The sequence below is a fragment of the Rhodnius prolixus genome, unplaced genomic scaffold (assembly GCF_049639745.1).
Source record: "Rhodnius prolixus isolate KJV_2025 unplaced genomic scaffold, Rpr scaffold_3, whole genome shotgun sequence".
NCBI classification, from domain to species: Eukaryota; Metazoa; Arthropoda; class Insecta; order Hemiptera; family Reduviidae; genus Rhodnius; species Rhodnius prolixus.
Genome location: NW_027411603.1, coordinates 51,786,319 through 51,800,613, shown reverse-complemented (window position 1 = coordinate 51,800,613; position 14,295 = coordinate 51,786,319). Strand labels below are relative to the sequence as shown.

Here is a 14,295-nt window from a genome sequence, read left to right as displayed (position 1 = left end):
TAAACCATTTCTACACCATCTGTCAGCATTTTTCCCTCTAAAAAAAAGTTCTTACATCTTTTTATTCTTTATTTGAGGAACATTAGAGATGTACAATGTTGGTACACCGTTTTAAAGGCGCCACGGTAGCCGAGTGGTTATAGGCTAGACCCGCAATGCTAAGATGTATTGTTGGTTTAGTGGGTTCGATTTCCCTGGTCTAGGCTTTTGGATTTTATTTAATGGTTAATGTAAGAAATTTGCAGTAAAGTAAGTTGGGCGGTTATAGGCTAGACCCGCAATGCTAAGATGTATTGTTGGTTTAGTGGGTTCGATTCCCCTGGTCTTAGGCCTTGGATTTTATTTAATGGTTAATATGAGAAATTTATAGTAAAGTATGTTAGGCGATTATAGGCTAGACCCGCAAAGCTAAGATGTATTGTTGGTTTAGTGGGTTCGATTCTCCCTGTCTAGGCTTTGGATTTTATTAGATTTTTGACTTTTTTCTGTTCGGATTCAATAAGTTTCTGTTGGAAAACGCAATTTGGAAAATAAGACATGTTTTCCACTCCTACTTTATCTTAATATAGATAAGAAAATGTCTTCGATTAATTTTGTACAATAATCGATTAATTTTGCTTAATTAATAGATTAAAACTTCTAAAGAGAAAGCTGTGCTAAAAGATAAAATGGAAAATCCATTAAAATCTCTTTTAGAAGGTGATAAGATTTCTTTTGGAGTAATTCTTTGAATCCTATTTATTCTATAAAGATTTATATGTTTGAAAATTAAAAGTTGATAAAAGCAAAAGAGGTGGTGAAATGGAAAATGGTAAAGCTGTAAGAAAGAAAAGCGCATTAGAATGTTTTGTGACGAGGAAGACGGTGAGGCGGACGGGAAGTTCCCAGAGGCGATTAAAAAAGAACTCCTAGTTGATTGGATCTAGCGCAGAATAAAGGAGAAAAACCAAAAACAAAAATTAAAAGGAAAGAAAAAGGAAAGCAACAAGGAGTTGAAGGATTAAAGAGACTCTTTAGCCGTGGAGAGGAAGGCAGGAAACGGAGGGAATGATTGCTGAAAAGGACTACAAACAGGAAACAATACCAACAGTCCCTTTGGTGATGCACGCTGTTTATGCACAAACAAAAAGGGTTTTCACTTTTAAGCGGCAATGAAAACTGATGCAAACCGGAACTTGGCTTTCATCTACTACCATTTCCGAATTTCCCGACCATTTCCCTACCATATCCGATTTTCCAAAATATATATATATTTATTATTCTTCCTAAACTTGGCCAGCTGGTAATTAAACTGTAATGGCTTTAAAGGGAAGCCGACCTGATCATTCCCAGTTCTTTCCTGTTACTGAAATGTTCTTTGAAAAATTATTTTAAAAGACATACTCGAGTTAGTAAATTATTGTAGTAAAAATGAAAAATCAGTACGCGGTACATCCGTTTGAAGTAATGTCCTTTAAAATAAAAATATTGTAGCAACAGAATTAATCCTACCTACAATTATTTAAAATACCTTCATTCTACCAGTCTGGTGTCTCATCTATACCATGTTGGTGACTCTCAAGACTTACATAGGACCACCTTACACTCACATTTAACCATGTTTACCACTCACTAGACTTAGATAGGACCACCTTACACTCACATTTAACCATGTTTACCACTCACTAGACTTAGATAGGACTACCTTACACTCACATTTAACCAAGTTGGCAACTCACTAGAATTAGATAGGACCACCTTACACTCACATTTAACCATGTTTACCACTCACTAGACTTAGATAGGACCACCTTACACTCACATTTAACCATGTTTACCACTTTTAAATTTTTTGGGTCATGAAATTCTGTAAAATTATGACCGTTCTATATCTCCCACTGTGAACCACGTATTGGTATGGAATTTTGTTCTCTTATACACTTTGTTTTTCTCAATTATAAACTATAGTTATTTTGTGCACAGATCTAAAAAGGTAGAAGATATAAGGGGGTGAAAATTTTTTGGGTCATGAAATTCTGTAAAACTGTGGCCGTTCTATATCTCCCACCGTGAACCACGTATTGATATGGAATTTTGTTCTCTTATACACTTTGTTTTTCTCAATTATAAACTATAGTTAGTTTGTTCACAGATCTAAAAAGGTAAAGGATATAAAGGGTTGAAAATTTTTTGGGTCATGAAATTCTGTAAAACTGCGGCCGTTCTATATCTCCCACTGTGAACTACGTATTGATATGGAATTTTGTTCTCTTATACACTTTGTTTTTCTCAATTATAAACTATAGTTATTTTGTGCACAGATCTAAAAAGGTAGAAGATATAAAGAGTTGAAAATTTTTTGGGTCATGAAATTCTGTAAAACTGTGGCCGTTCTGTATCTCTCACTGTGAACCACGTATTGATATGGAATTTTGTTCTCTTATACACTTTGTTTTTCTCAATTATAAGCTATAGTTAGTTTGTTCACAGATCTAAAAAGGTAGAGAATATAAAGGGTTGAAAATTTTTTGGGTCATGAAATTCTGTAAAACTGCGGCCGTTCTATATCTCCCACTGTGAACTACGTATTGTTATGGAATTTTGTTCTCTTATACACAATGTTTTTCTCAATTATAAGCTATAGTTAGTTTGTTCACAGATCTAAAAAGGTAGAGAATAAAAAGGGTTGAAAATTTTTTGGGTCATGAAATTCTGTAAAACTGTGGCCGTTCTATATCTCCCACTGTGAACTACGTATTGATATGGAATTTTGTTCTCTTATACACTTTGTTTTTCTCAATTATAAACTATAGTTATTTTGTGCACAGATCTAAAAAGGTAGAAGATATAAAGGGTTGAAAATTTTTTGGGTCATGAAATTCTGTAAAACTGTGGCCGTTCTATATCTCCCACCGTGAACCACGTAATGATATGGAATTTTGTTCTCTTATACACTTTGTTTTTCTCAATTATAAGCTATAGTTATTTTGTGCACAGATCTAAAAAGGTAGAAGATGTAAAGGGTTGAAAAATTTTTGGGTCATGAAATTCTATAAAACTGTGGCCGTTCTATATCTCCCACCGTGAACCACGTATTGATATGGAATTTTGTTCTCTTATACACTTTGTTTTTCTCAATTATAAGCTATAGTTATTTTGTGCACAGATCTAAAAAGGTAGAAGATATAAAGAGTTGAAAATTTTTTGGGTCATGAAATTCTGTAAAACTGTGGCCGTTCTGTATCTCTCACTGTGAACCACGTATTGATATGGAATTTTGTTCTCTTATACACTTTGTTTTTCTCAATTATAAGCTATAGTTAGTTTGTTCACAGATCTAAAAAGGTAGAGAATATAAAGGGTTGAAAATTTTTTGGGTCATGAAATTCTGTAAAACTGCGGCCGTTCTATATCTCCCACTGTGAACTACGTATTGATATGGAATTTTGTTCTCTTATACACTTTGTTTTTCTCAATTATAAGCTATAGTTAGTTTGTTCACAGATCTAAAAAGGTAGAGAATAAAAAGGGTTGAAAATTTTTTGGGTCATGAAATTCTGTAAAACTGTGGCCGTTCTATATCTCCCACTGTGAACTACGTATTGATATGGAATTTTGTTCTCTTATACACTTTGTTTTTCTCAATTATAAACTATAGTTATTTTGTGCACAGATCTAAAAAGGTAGAAGATATAAAGGGTTGAAAATTTTTTGGGTCATGAAATTTTGTAAAACTGTGGCCGTTCTATATCTCCCACCGTGTACCACGTATTGATATGGAATTTTGTTCTCTTATACACTTTGTTTTTCTCAATTATAAGCTATAGTTATTTTGTGCACAGATCTAAAAAGGTAGAAGATATAAAGAGTTGAAAATTTTTTGGGTCATGAAATTCTGTAAAACTGTGGCCGTTCTGTATCTCTCACTGTGAACCACGTATTGATATGGAATTTTGTTCTCTTATACACTTTGTTTTTCTCAATTATAAGCTATAGTTAGTTTGTTCACAGATCTAAAAAGGTAGAGAATATAAAGGGTTGAAAATTTTTTGGGTCATGAAATTCTGTAAAACTGCGGCCGTTCTATATCTCCCACTGTGAACTACGTATTGATATGGAATTTTGTTCTCTTATACACTTTGTTTTTCTCAATTATAAGCTATAGTTAGTTTGTTCACAGATCTAAAAAGGTAGAGGATATAAAGGGTTGAAAATTTTTTGGGTCATGAAATTCTGTAAAACTGCGGCCGTTCTATATCTCCCACTGTGAACTACGTATTGATATGGAATTTTGTTCTCTTATACACTTTGTTTTTCTCAATTATAAACTATAGTTATTTTGTGCACAGATCTAAAAAGGTAGAAGATATAAAGGGTTGAAAATTTTTTGGGTCATGAAATTCTGTAAAACTGTGGCCGTTCTATATCTCCCACCGTGAACCACGTAATGATATGGAATTTTGTTCTCTTATACACTTTGTTTTTCTCAATTATAAGCTATAGTTATTTTGTGCACAGATCTAAAAAGGTAGAAGATGTAAAGGGTTGAAAAATTTTTGGGTCATGAAATTCTATAAAACTGTGGCCGTTCTATATCTCCCACTGTGAACTACGTATTGATATGGAATTTTGTTCTCTTATACACTTTGTTTTTCTCAATTATAAGCTATAGTTATTTTGTGCACAGATCTAAAAAGGTAGAAGATGTAAAGGGTTGAAAAATTTTTGGGTCATGAAATTCTATAAAACTGTGGCCGTTCTGTATCTCTCACTGTGAACCACGTATTGATATGGAATTTTGTTCTCTTATACACTTTGTTTTTCTCAATTATAAACTATAGTTATTTTGTGCACAGATCTAAAAAGGTAGAAGATATAAAGGGTTGAAAATTTTTTGGGTCATGAAATTCTGTAAAACTGTGGCCGTTCTATATCTCCCACCGTGAACTACGTATTGATATGGAATTTTGTTCTCTTATACACTTTGTTTTTCTCAATTATAAGCTATAGTTAGTTTGTTCACAGATCTAAAAAGGTAGAAGATATAAAGGGTTGAAAATTTTTTGGGTCATGAAATTCTGTAAAACTGTGGCCGTTCTGTATCTCTCACTGTGAACCACGTATTGATATGGAATTTTGTTCTCTTATACACTTTGTTTTTCTCAATTATAAACTATAGTTATTTTGTGCACAGATCTAAAAAGGTAGCAGATATAAAGGGTTGTAAATTTTTTGGGTCATGAAATTCTGTAAAACTGTGGCCATTCTATATCTCCAACCGTGAACCACGTATTGATATGGAATTTTGTTCTCTTATACACTTTGTTTTTCTCAATTATAAACTATAGTTATTTTGTGCACAGATCTAAAAAGGTAGAAGATATAAAGGGTTGTAAATTTTTTGGGTCATGAAATTCTGTAAAACTGTGGCCGTTCTATATCTCCCACCGTGAACCACGTATTGATATGGAATTTTGTTCTCTTATACACTTTGTTTTTCTCAATTATAAACTATAGTTATTTTGTGCACAGATCTAAAAAGGTAGAAGATATAAGGGGTTGTAAATTTTTTGGGTCATGAAATTCTGTAAAACTGTGGCCGTTCTATATCTCCAACCGTGAACCACGTATTGATATGGAATTTTGTTCTCTTATGCACTTTGTTTTTCTCAATTATAAACTATAGTTATTTTGTGCAGAGATCTAAAAAGGTAGAAGATATAAATGGTTGTAAATTTTTTGGGTCTTGAAATTCTGTAAAACTGTGGCCGTTCTATATCTCCAACCGTGAACCACGTATTGATATGGAATTTTGTTCTCTTATTCACTTTTTTTTTCTCAATTATAAACTATAGTTATTTTGTGCACAGATCTAAAAAGGTAGAAGATATAAAGGGTTGAAAATTTTTTGGGTCATGAAATTCTGTAAAATTGTGGCCGTTCTATAGAACGGGAGATACGAGTATATAGGCGCTAAGCTTGAAACCTCAATTTCTGTATTATTTCAAATTTGTGTACATCGCATTTTGATTGACTGGAAGATTCGCCCAAACACTTGTTTGGAAAAGCCATTTCCGTTGTTAAGGGGCTTCAAAAACGTGTATTTCCGGTGAAAACTGCACGTATTTCTCACTAAGAGATAAGAGAAAACTTGAATATGAATTGTGAAAATTTTTTTTGTAATTGAAAGAACAGGACAAATGTTTAGAAGGAAAACTCGCATAACAAAACACAGGGAAGGTAATTACATTGCATCACGTTTACAAGTGTGAAAGGTTAGTCAAATAATAATAGCAGAAAGGCAAAATGAAACGGTGGCTGTGGGGGTGGGGGTGGGGGTGAGGTAAAATATGGCCGCCCTGGGTGAACTAATAATAATATAATGTGTAGTCGGCGAATAAACACTGTGCGGCCCCCGGTAATTCATTATTTATAAGGTTGGTATTAGTGTCTACCCCGTTCGTTGTTCGTGCATGTTCGTACGAGCTTGGACGAACTGGTAAGGGGTTTTAAGGGGCATCGTGACTGCGGGGACACTCGTGGTAGAACTGGTGGGGTGTAGGGGGGGGGTTGGATGTTCACTAATTAAGTGTTGTGTTGTCCAAGGTGAGAGCAATAATTAGGGAGCTGGGTTTTCCTCTCTCACTCAGCTGGCCTGTCCCCTAGGGGCCAACCTCCGAGCCCCCTTAGTCTTCCCACCCCTAGCTCATTATTTGGATATTAACTCTCCTGACTAAGTCCCCTGTTACGAATTTAATACACTAATAACTACGACAATATTTTCTAGCCTGATAATTAGAGAAAGATTAATTTTTTTCTACACTCACAAGACTCCATCTTGGAGCAATTTACGTAATTAATTATTTTTTCCAGAAACTTGGTATTTGTACTAAAATACGATCACTTTGAGCACCTGACAGCAGAGCTTCGCTGAGAGCTCTAATTACCTGAATATTAGCACAGAAAAAGTATCAAATAATCTGTAGATATAACACACGTTAAGCCCCAAATTCAAATTAAATTCTTTGATCTTTTCATCCTCCTAGAGCAGGGGTCGGCAACCTATTTCAAGTAGAGAACCATTTCTCCTTAAATAATTTTAATAAATCTTACCAAGAGCGGCAAGGATAAAAGTGTGAAAAACCTCTGTAGATCTTTTGTACCTGCACACACGACTTAAACAAACTGAAGTTTACAGACGTTATCGACTACTTAAAAGACTACTAGACTACTAGACTTAAAAGACTACTAGACCAAAAAAGGGGAAGGAACGCAGGCAATCCAAAATGCCGACGGAATAGTGTTACTCTTCAGTCCTTCCTGTAGGTCCGATCGCGTATTTCCTAAATAAAAAGCTTAATGCCGTCCTCGTTAAACCTAAATTCTACACAAATTCCATCAACGATCACAAAAACACACACAAATTTCTAAAAATCATTTTTTTCGAACTCAGGAGACACCAAGTCGTGTGTTGTGAAAACAGAAAATAAAAAAATAATTATCTAAAAGTAGGTAAATATGTCTCTATATTTTAGGATTAATATGCAGATACATGCACAAAAAAATATTGATGCGCTCTAATGATTCATCAATCAACTTCCTCTGGTAGCTCAGTTGGTAGAGCGGTGGACTGTAGTTGGTGAAAGTAAAAAAGCAGTAATCCATAGGTCGCTGGTTCAAATCCGGCCCGGAGGAGATTTAATTTTTTTTATTTTAAATAAAAAGAAAATTCAAAATTAATAAAGACAAAGTAAGGGCATTTTTTGAATCAAGCTCTTATAGAAAAGTCCAACTTTTTACAGCTTTAAAGGTACGAGCGTTAAGGTTAAATTTTCGAAATTTTAGACTTTAACAAGTGTTCGAATAAAGAGGTCTCTGAATACAAAAAAAGAAATAATCTGCTAGCACGTAAGAATCGGAACTAAAATTCATTCAAGAGTATAGTAGGGCTGGGAGAGATACAAGTGTTACTCCGTACTATTCCGGAAGATATCTGCTCATCCTCCAGGCGGAGTTGAAAAATATGTGTACGTCATCAGCTGGAAAATTGTTCGGCAATTCCTCGGTATCTGTTTCCTGAATTCCCGTTATTTTTATGATAGACCCAACCTTACACAGTAAATTAGGATACGATACATGTTAACTCCGGACTATTCCGGAAGATATCTACGCATCTTCCAGGCGTAGTTGAAAAATATGTGTACGTCATTAGCTGGAAAATTGTTTGGGTATTCCTCGGTACTGTGTTTCCTGAATTCCCGTTATTTTTATGATAGACCCAACCTTACACAGTTAATTAAGATACGATACATGTTACTCCGAACTATTCCGGAAGATATATATGCATCTTCCAGGCGGAGTTACAAATATGTGTTCGGCTTAACCTCTAGACTAGAAATCAGTAGTTATCCATTCCGATGGCCAGGATTTCTTAAAAGCGTTGAACTACAACGTCATTAGCTGGAAAATTGTTCGGGAATTCCTCGCTATCTGTTTCCTTGATTTCCATAATTTATGGACAGATTCTATTAGGGCGGCCCTTAAGGCCTACGCCACTGCGACCCCTTTAGATCTATTGGCGGCTAGACCCAACCTTACACAGTTAATTAAGATACTTCCATAAAATTAATAACTACTGGAATATTGCAATAAAACTGGAGAAAGCGAGCGAACAAATTCAACAACTGCGCATTACCCAATATTGTTCTCTCTAAATAAAAGACGGTAAAGAGGGTGGGGGACTATTGACGAACGTAAAGCAGAAGAAGAAGACACGCTGTGCGTTCAGCCAGCTGATGAAGCAAAAACCTCTTTCTTACTCTACAAAAGAGGTTCTATTCAACTTAGTTAAGAAGGGCCTTCAAGAACAGGGTGTTTTTTTTTGAAAGTATCAGATTGCCAACAGGTAAAATATAATGGTGTAAAGATAAAATAATTGTATACACATACAGAGACCCTCAGCGTGTTCGTGCTTAGTAAAACGGAAGTCAAGAGAGGTGACTACCGGTCTGTAGGGAGAGTGGTAGCGGGAGGGAACCATATGTTAAAGTAAGTATCTAGTCACAGTAGTCTGTTCCTACAACACCTGGCACTACATTAATACTTCCGGTCTCAATTTTTTACTACGGTAAACTACTTATAACTACCAAACACACTTCTCTAGGAAAGTGCACTGCGGAAATGTGACTTGCTTTCTTCAGTTACAAAAAAATCTGGCGTAAAAAAACTCTCAAGACTTTCTGTAGGCAGCCATTTTTTCAAAAAATTTGAAAATCCTTCAACCATTAAATAAAATAATCGCCTATTTGTTCCTTTCAGGCGGGGCGGGGGCTTAACGTCCCAAAAATCCCCATTTACCGCTGTTTTTAAGGAGCGTTTGGGTTGAATTCCCCTATTATTCTGGGGGGTTTTAACGATTTTATATGGTTATTAAGAATTAAAAATGATTAAATTTTCGTAATGCGCAGGAAATATACGAATAGAAACGTTGAGATAGAGAGAGAAGATGGTATTGGCCAGCTGACTTCCGGCTGAGAGATCCTAAAACGTTTATTCCCCCACCCCCCCCCGAGTGTACCCTAAAAAATCGATAAGAAATACTTCCTCTTCCTATAGAAGAGCGGAAGGGACTAGAAAAACGGAAACTCCATTGTTACGATCCTTCCAGAATTTAAAGAGTCAACCATTTCCAAGTTATTAATAAAAATTATTTTGTAAACTAGGCTTTAACAAAATGCCCCCCCCCCCCCACACGTTAATATAATTGAGCATCAGGGAATTAGGAACAAAGTTGTAGAGCATAAAACACAAAACGAGATTTGTGGGGGAGATTTGTGAGGCGAAATCTGCTCTCCTTCAGGGAGACTAAAGCCCCGAATGGAGATCATGAAGGGTTCCCCCAAGCTTTAAAGCTCTTGCTTGGCTTTTTAAACGCATGTCTTGTGTTTATTGCTTTGTATGTAAAGCATATGATGAAAGATCTGTTGTTAATTAAAAGAGCAAACTAGGGATGTAGACAATGCTTATAGAGCTAGGGTGTATTAACTAGCTCATAGCTTTGCTAGCAGGCATTGACGACATTCGCCCTGCAGGGGGGTTTGGGATAAACTTTATTGAGCTTAAGTTGTAAGCACGCAAAGCACGTAACTGCCATAAGAAAAATATCCTCATACTCGTATATATGTAGGAAAAACTCATATTATTTGATCGGGAAATTGTTTGGCTTTTGCTGCAAGCGTCTAGAGTTTTTCACCGTCTCTATAATAGAAGAAAAGCTGTGGAAATTCTTTAAAGCTCGGGCCGGAAAAAAAAACAACGAAGATGAAGATTTCCTTCGTTATAGTTTCAGCTGGTGCGTGCTTTTTGTTTTCACTCGCTTCAGGCGGTGCTTAACGTCCTACTACCAAATTAGGTGCAGTGGACGGAGGCGACTAGCAAACATACTTTACTGTAAATTTCTCATATTAACCATTAAATAAAATCCAAGGCCTAGACCAGGGGAATCGAACCCACTAAACCAACAATACATCTTAGAATTGCGGGTCTAGCCTATAACCGCCTAACATACTTTACTATAAATTTCTCATATTAACCATTAAATGAAATCCAAGGCCTAAACCAGGGGAATCGAACCCACTAAACCAACAATACATCTTAGCTTTGCGGGTCTAGCCTATAACCGCTCGTTTACCGTGGTAGCTCAGTAGCTTACACGCTTCATTTTCACTCACGAAATTCTCCAATTGCTGTTCATTAATTTTTGGTGACTGATTCATTATTTCAGTAGGATGAAAAAAAATAACTGCCAATTTCAGATCATGATATTTTTGTATTGTGCCGAGCTTTCGACCTAGGGACTAGGTCATCTTCCAAGAGCAGACAAGACAGTAGACCCACCCCACCCTTTAATGATGTTAAAAATAATTACAAAATTGTCAATTAGCCCTGAAGATGACCTAGTCCCTAGGTCTGTAAGCTCGGCACAATACATAAATACAAAACATGACTGAAATTGACATTAATTTTTTCAGTCTAAATTCTACAACTTCTTAATCATACATTTTTTCGCCCCAAAATTCAGAATTTCAGCAAACAATTTAACTTAATCATAAAACCATGATACTGCCCAAAATGATTCGATATCTCGATTATCTCTTATTTGATTGCAGCAGCAAATTTTTGTTCAAAGTTGTGACAAACGTTCTATTCAATACGATATCTATTGAGTGCCTCTGCGACCTAGGTATTTATATTCCTATTAGATCCAGGTGGCTGAAATTAAAGTACACTTATAAAAGAGAATATTTTTTATATTTTATCTGGGAGAAAATAGTCAAAGTTGGGTGTTTTTCAACGTTACGCTATTTCGTGCAGGTTTTGACGATCAACCCTAGCGGACAGTTTTAATAACTAGAGTAGGCAGGATAAAACACGCACGCAATATTTTCTCTCAATGGTATAGTAATAATTTTCTCTTACATTGATACACTGATAAGAAAAAGCGATTATACATTATATGCATATAATGAAATACATAACTGGATTTATTTTAAAAAAATGTGAACGCAACAAAAAGCAGTTATCCCTATAGTGATCGACCTTCAAGCAATTCTAGTTGGCCTTGACCTTTGCTAGTGAGGCCATTTCATTAGAGAAATGATCGCGTCACAACATCACTTTCTCAAGAGATTTTAAAACAATTTTTTTTTAATTAATTTGATAAAAAAGATTTCTCTCCTCCGGGCCGGATTTGAACCAGCGACCTATGGATATCTGTTTTATGCTTTCATTCCAACTACAGTCCACCGCTCTACCAACTGAGCTACCAGAGGAAGTTGTTACGCTTGTCTTTTTTGGTGATTGAAATATTGATTTCATTCAATTTAGGTGCGAAATTTTTGATTTCTTTTGATTTTAAATTACGGTCAATAAAATACGTACAAATTTTTTAAAAATCTAATTATTAATTCTAGAGGAAGCAATGGAAATTAAACAAAAAAAAAAAATAATAATAGTAATTGGAAGGGCTCTAAGGAGGGTCGAAATCTCCCAAACACCTTGGCAGTAACTATTCAAGCCCTCTAAGATAGAGCTGTCTCTCAAACTACACACTACGAGGCGGCATCATTCAAACAGACGCATGAACAAGAAATAGTTTTCAGTAAAAGTAGTGTATAATAACTTAATCTATTGCTTAGGCAACTAAACGAGAGAATCATATATGTTTACCCAAAAACTGTAAAAAGTAAACACAAGACCAAAAACTAATCACCTTTCTTATTTTGGACAGGTAAACTGTAAAATCGGCTGGAGCCGTTGACAACTAGTTTGACTGTTGCACCAGTAATTGCTGCATTACACGCAGGTGTGTAAAGGTGTACTTTTCCTCACACTAGGCGACACAGGGGGGGGGGTATGAGCGGTACTTTTAACAGTTCCATGCATTTAAATGCTATTCTAAAGTGTAAAAAATAAAACTAGTGATTATGTTTTTTTCAAATACGAAGAAAGGTTATGTAAAAGTAAACACTCGAGTTATTTTGTTTGGAAAGTGCCCTTGAGCATTAAGTGGCCTTAAACCTGTACTTAATAAGGGCTATAATAGTACTATTTGGTAATTTAAGGATAATTGTTAGTGAGTGAGTGTTTAAACAGAAAGGCTTTAAGTATGAATAAAGCGGAAGGCCCTTGTAGGGCCTCAAGGAGAGGTTACTTCCTGTTTAGACGTCACTTCTACTTTCTCCTAGTCTCAGTACTTCCGGTTAGGCTTCAAGCTTCAAGTCGACGCGTAATATTTTTCAAAAACTGCATAAAAACTGCGTGTCATCGGTTTTTAAAAATCTACTGGCGTAAACAAACCTTTAATGTTAACAACAATGTTGAAAAATTATAATTGTTAATAAGAGTATAAGATAAATAATTGTTTGTATTTTTTCTTTTTAAATGATAAATCTCAATGTACATTGTGATCAGTTACGGTAAAAACATGTTCCATAGCCCTGAAGTGTGACCTCGTCTCTAGGCCGAATGCTTGATCGCAAATAATAAGTAAAAAATTATATCTAGGTAGCCGAGAGGTTATGGCTAGACCCGCCAAGCTAAGATGTATTGTTGGTTTAGTGGGTTCGATTCCCCTGGTCTAGGCCTTGGATTTTATTTAATAGTTAATATGAGAAATTTATAGTAAAATATGTTAGGCAGTTATAGGCTAGACCCGCAAAGCTAAGATGTATTGTTGGTTTAGTGGGTTCGATTCCCCCGGTCTAGCCCTTGGATTTTATTTAATAGTTAATATGAGAAATTTACAGTAAAGTATGTTAGGCGGTTATAGGCTAGACCCGCAAAGCTAAGATGTATTGTTGGTTTAGTGGGTTCGATTCCCCCGGTCTAGCCCTTGGATTTTATTTAATAGTTAATATGAGAAATTTATAGTAAAATATGTTAGGCAGTTATAGGCTAGACCCGCAAAGCTAAGATGTATTGTTGGTTTAGTGGGTTCGATTCCCCCGGTCTAGCCCTTGGATTTTATTTAATAGTTAATATGAGAAATTTATAGTAAAATATGTTAGGCAGTTATAGGCTAGACCCGCAATGCTAAGATGTATTGTTGGTTTAGTGGGTTCGATTCTGGGCTAGGGCCTTGGATTTTATTTAATAGTTAATATGAGAAATTTATAGTAAATTTATAGAACACGACTGCACATCAGGTAGCTAATTTTGTAAGTTAAGAATTAGTAAATTGTAATAAACAAAAGCTACATAATAAATGTATGTCCATTAATTTAAATAATAAAAGTTATCACTAATTATACATAAATAAATTAAAAGAGAACTAATTGAACTTTGTTTGCTGAACTTAGTAAAGTTTCAGTTTACTGAAAGAGAATTTTCTAACAGACTTTTCCATTTTTTTTTCGCGAAACTCTCTCGTCTGGGATAAGAGATAACCTACATACAATATCTAGGGCGAGGCGAGTCTGCCCTATTTTAGAAGCTGCCCTACATTACCAGAGCTACAGCCCTGACCTATTTAATCGCTCCAACCGTCTGGAGGTAATAGAGGAGACGATCTCGTTTATTTCGTCCCTTAATTTCTCTTACATAGAAGAGGAGTTTTTGTTTTTTATGTCAATTTGTGATTATTGGTTTTTTTTTGGGGGGGGGTCAATTACTTCCTTACGGAGATTTGGGCCTTGAGGTTTTAAGAGGAAGTCATGGGAGTCAAACGGTGATGATTAGGAAGAAGCTTAATTTTCGTCTTTAAAAAGTCTTATCCGAGGCAACAGGCTACGAAACATTTTGTTTCCGGTGAATACG

At 35.4% G+C, this 14,295-nt stretch overlaps 1 protein-coding gene and 2 non-coding genes across 3 annotated transcripts in view; 2 read left to right on the top strand and 1 right to left on the bottom strand.

Annotated features, from left to right (window-relative positions):
- Positions 1-14,295, top strand: part of LOC141453542 (cuticle protein 7-like) — a 262,992-nt gene that overhangs the window by 55,757 nt on the left and 192,940 nt on the right. The window lies entirely within an intron of this gene.
- Positions 7,579-7,674, top strand: TRNAY-GUA (transfer RNA tyrosine (anticodon GUA)). The gene is made up of 2 exons: positions 7,579-7,615; positions 7,639-7,674. It is a non-coding gene; the product is annotated as a tRNA-Tyr (tRNA).
- TRNAY-GUA (transfer RNA tyrosine (anticodon GUA)) lies at positions 11,714-11,810 on the bottom strand. Its single transcript has 2 exons — positions 11,774-11,810; positions 11,714-11,749 (listed from the first exon to the last, which is right to left on the bottom strand). It is a non-coding gene; the product is annotated as a tRNA-Tyr (tRNA).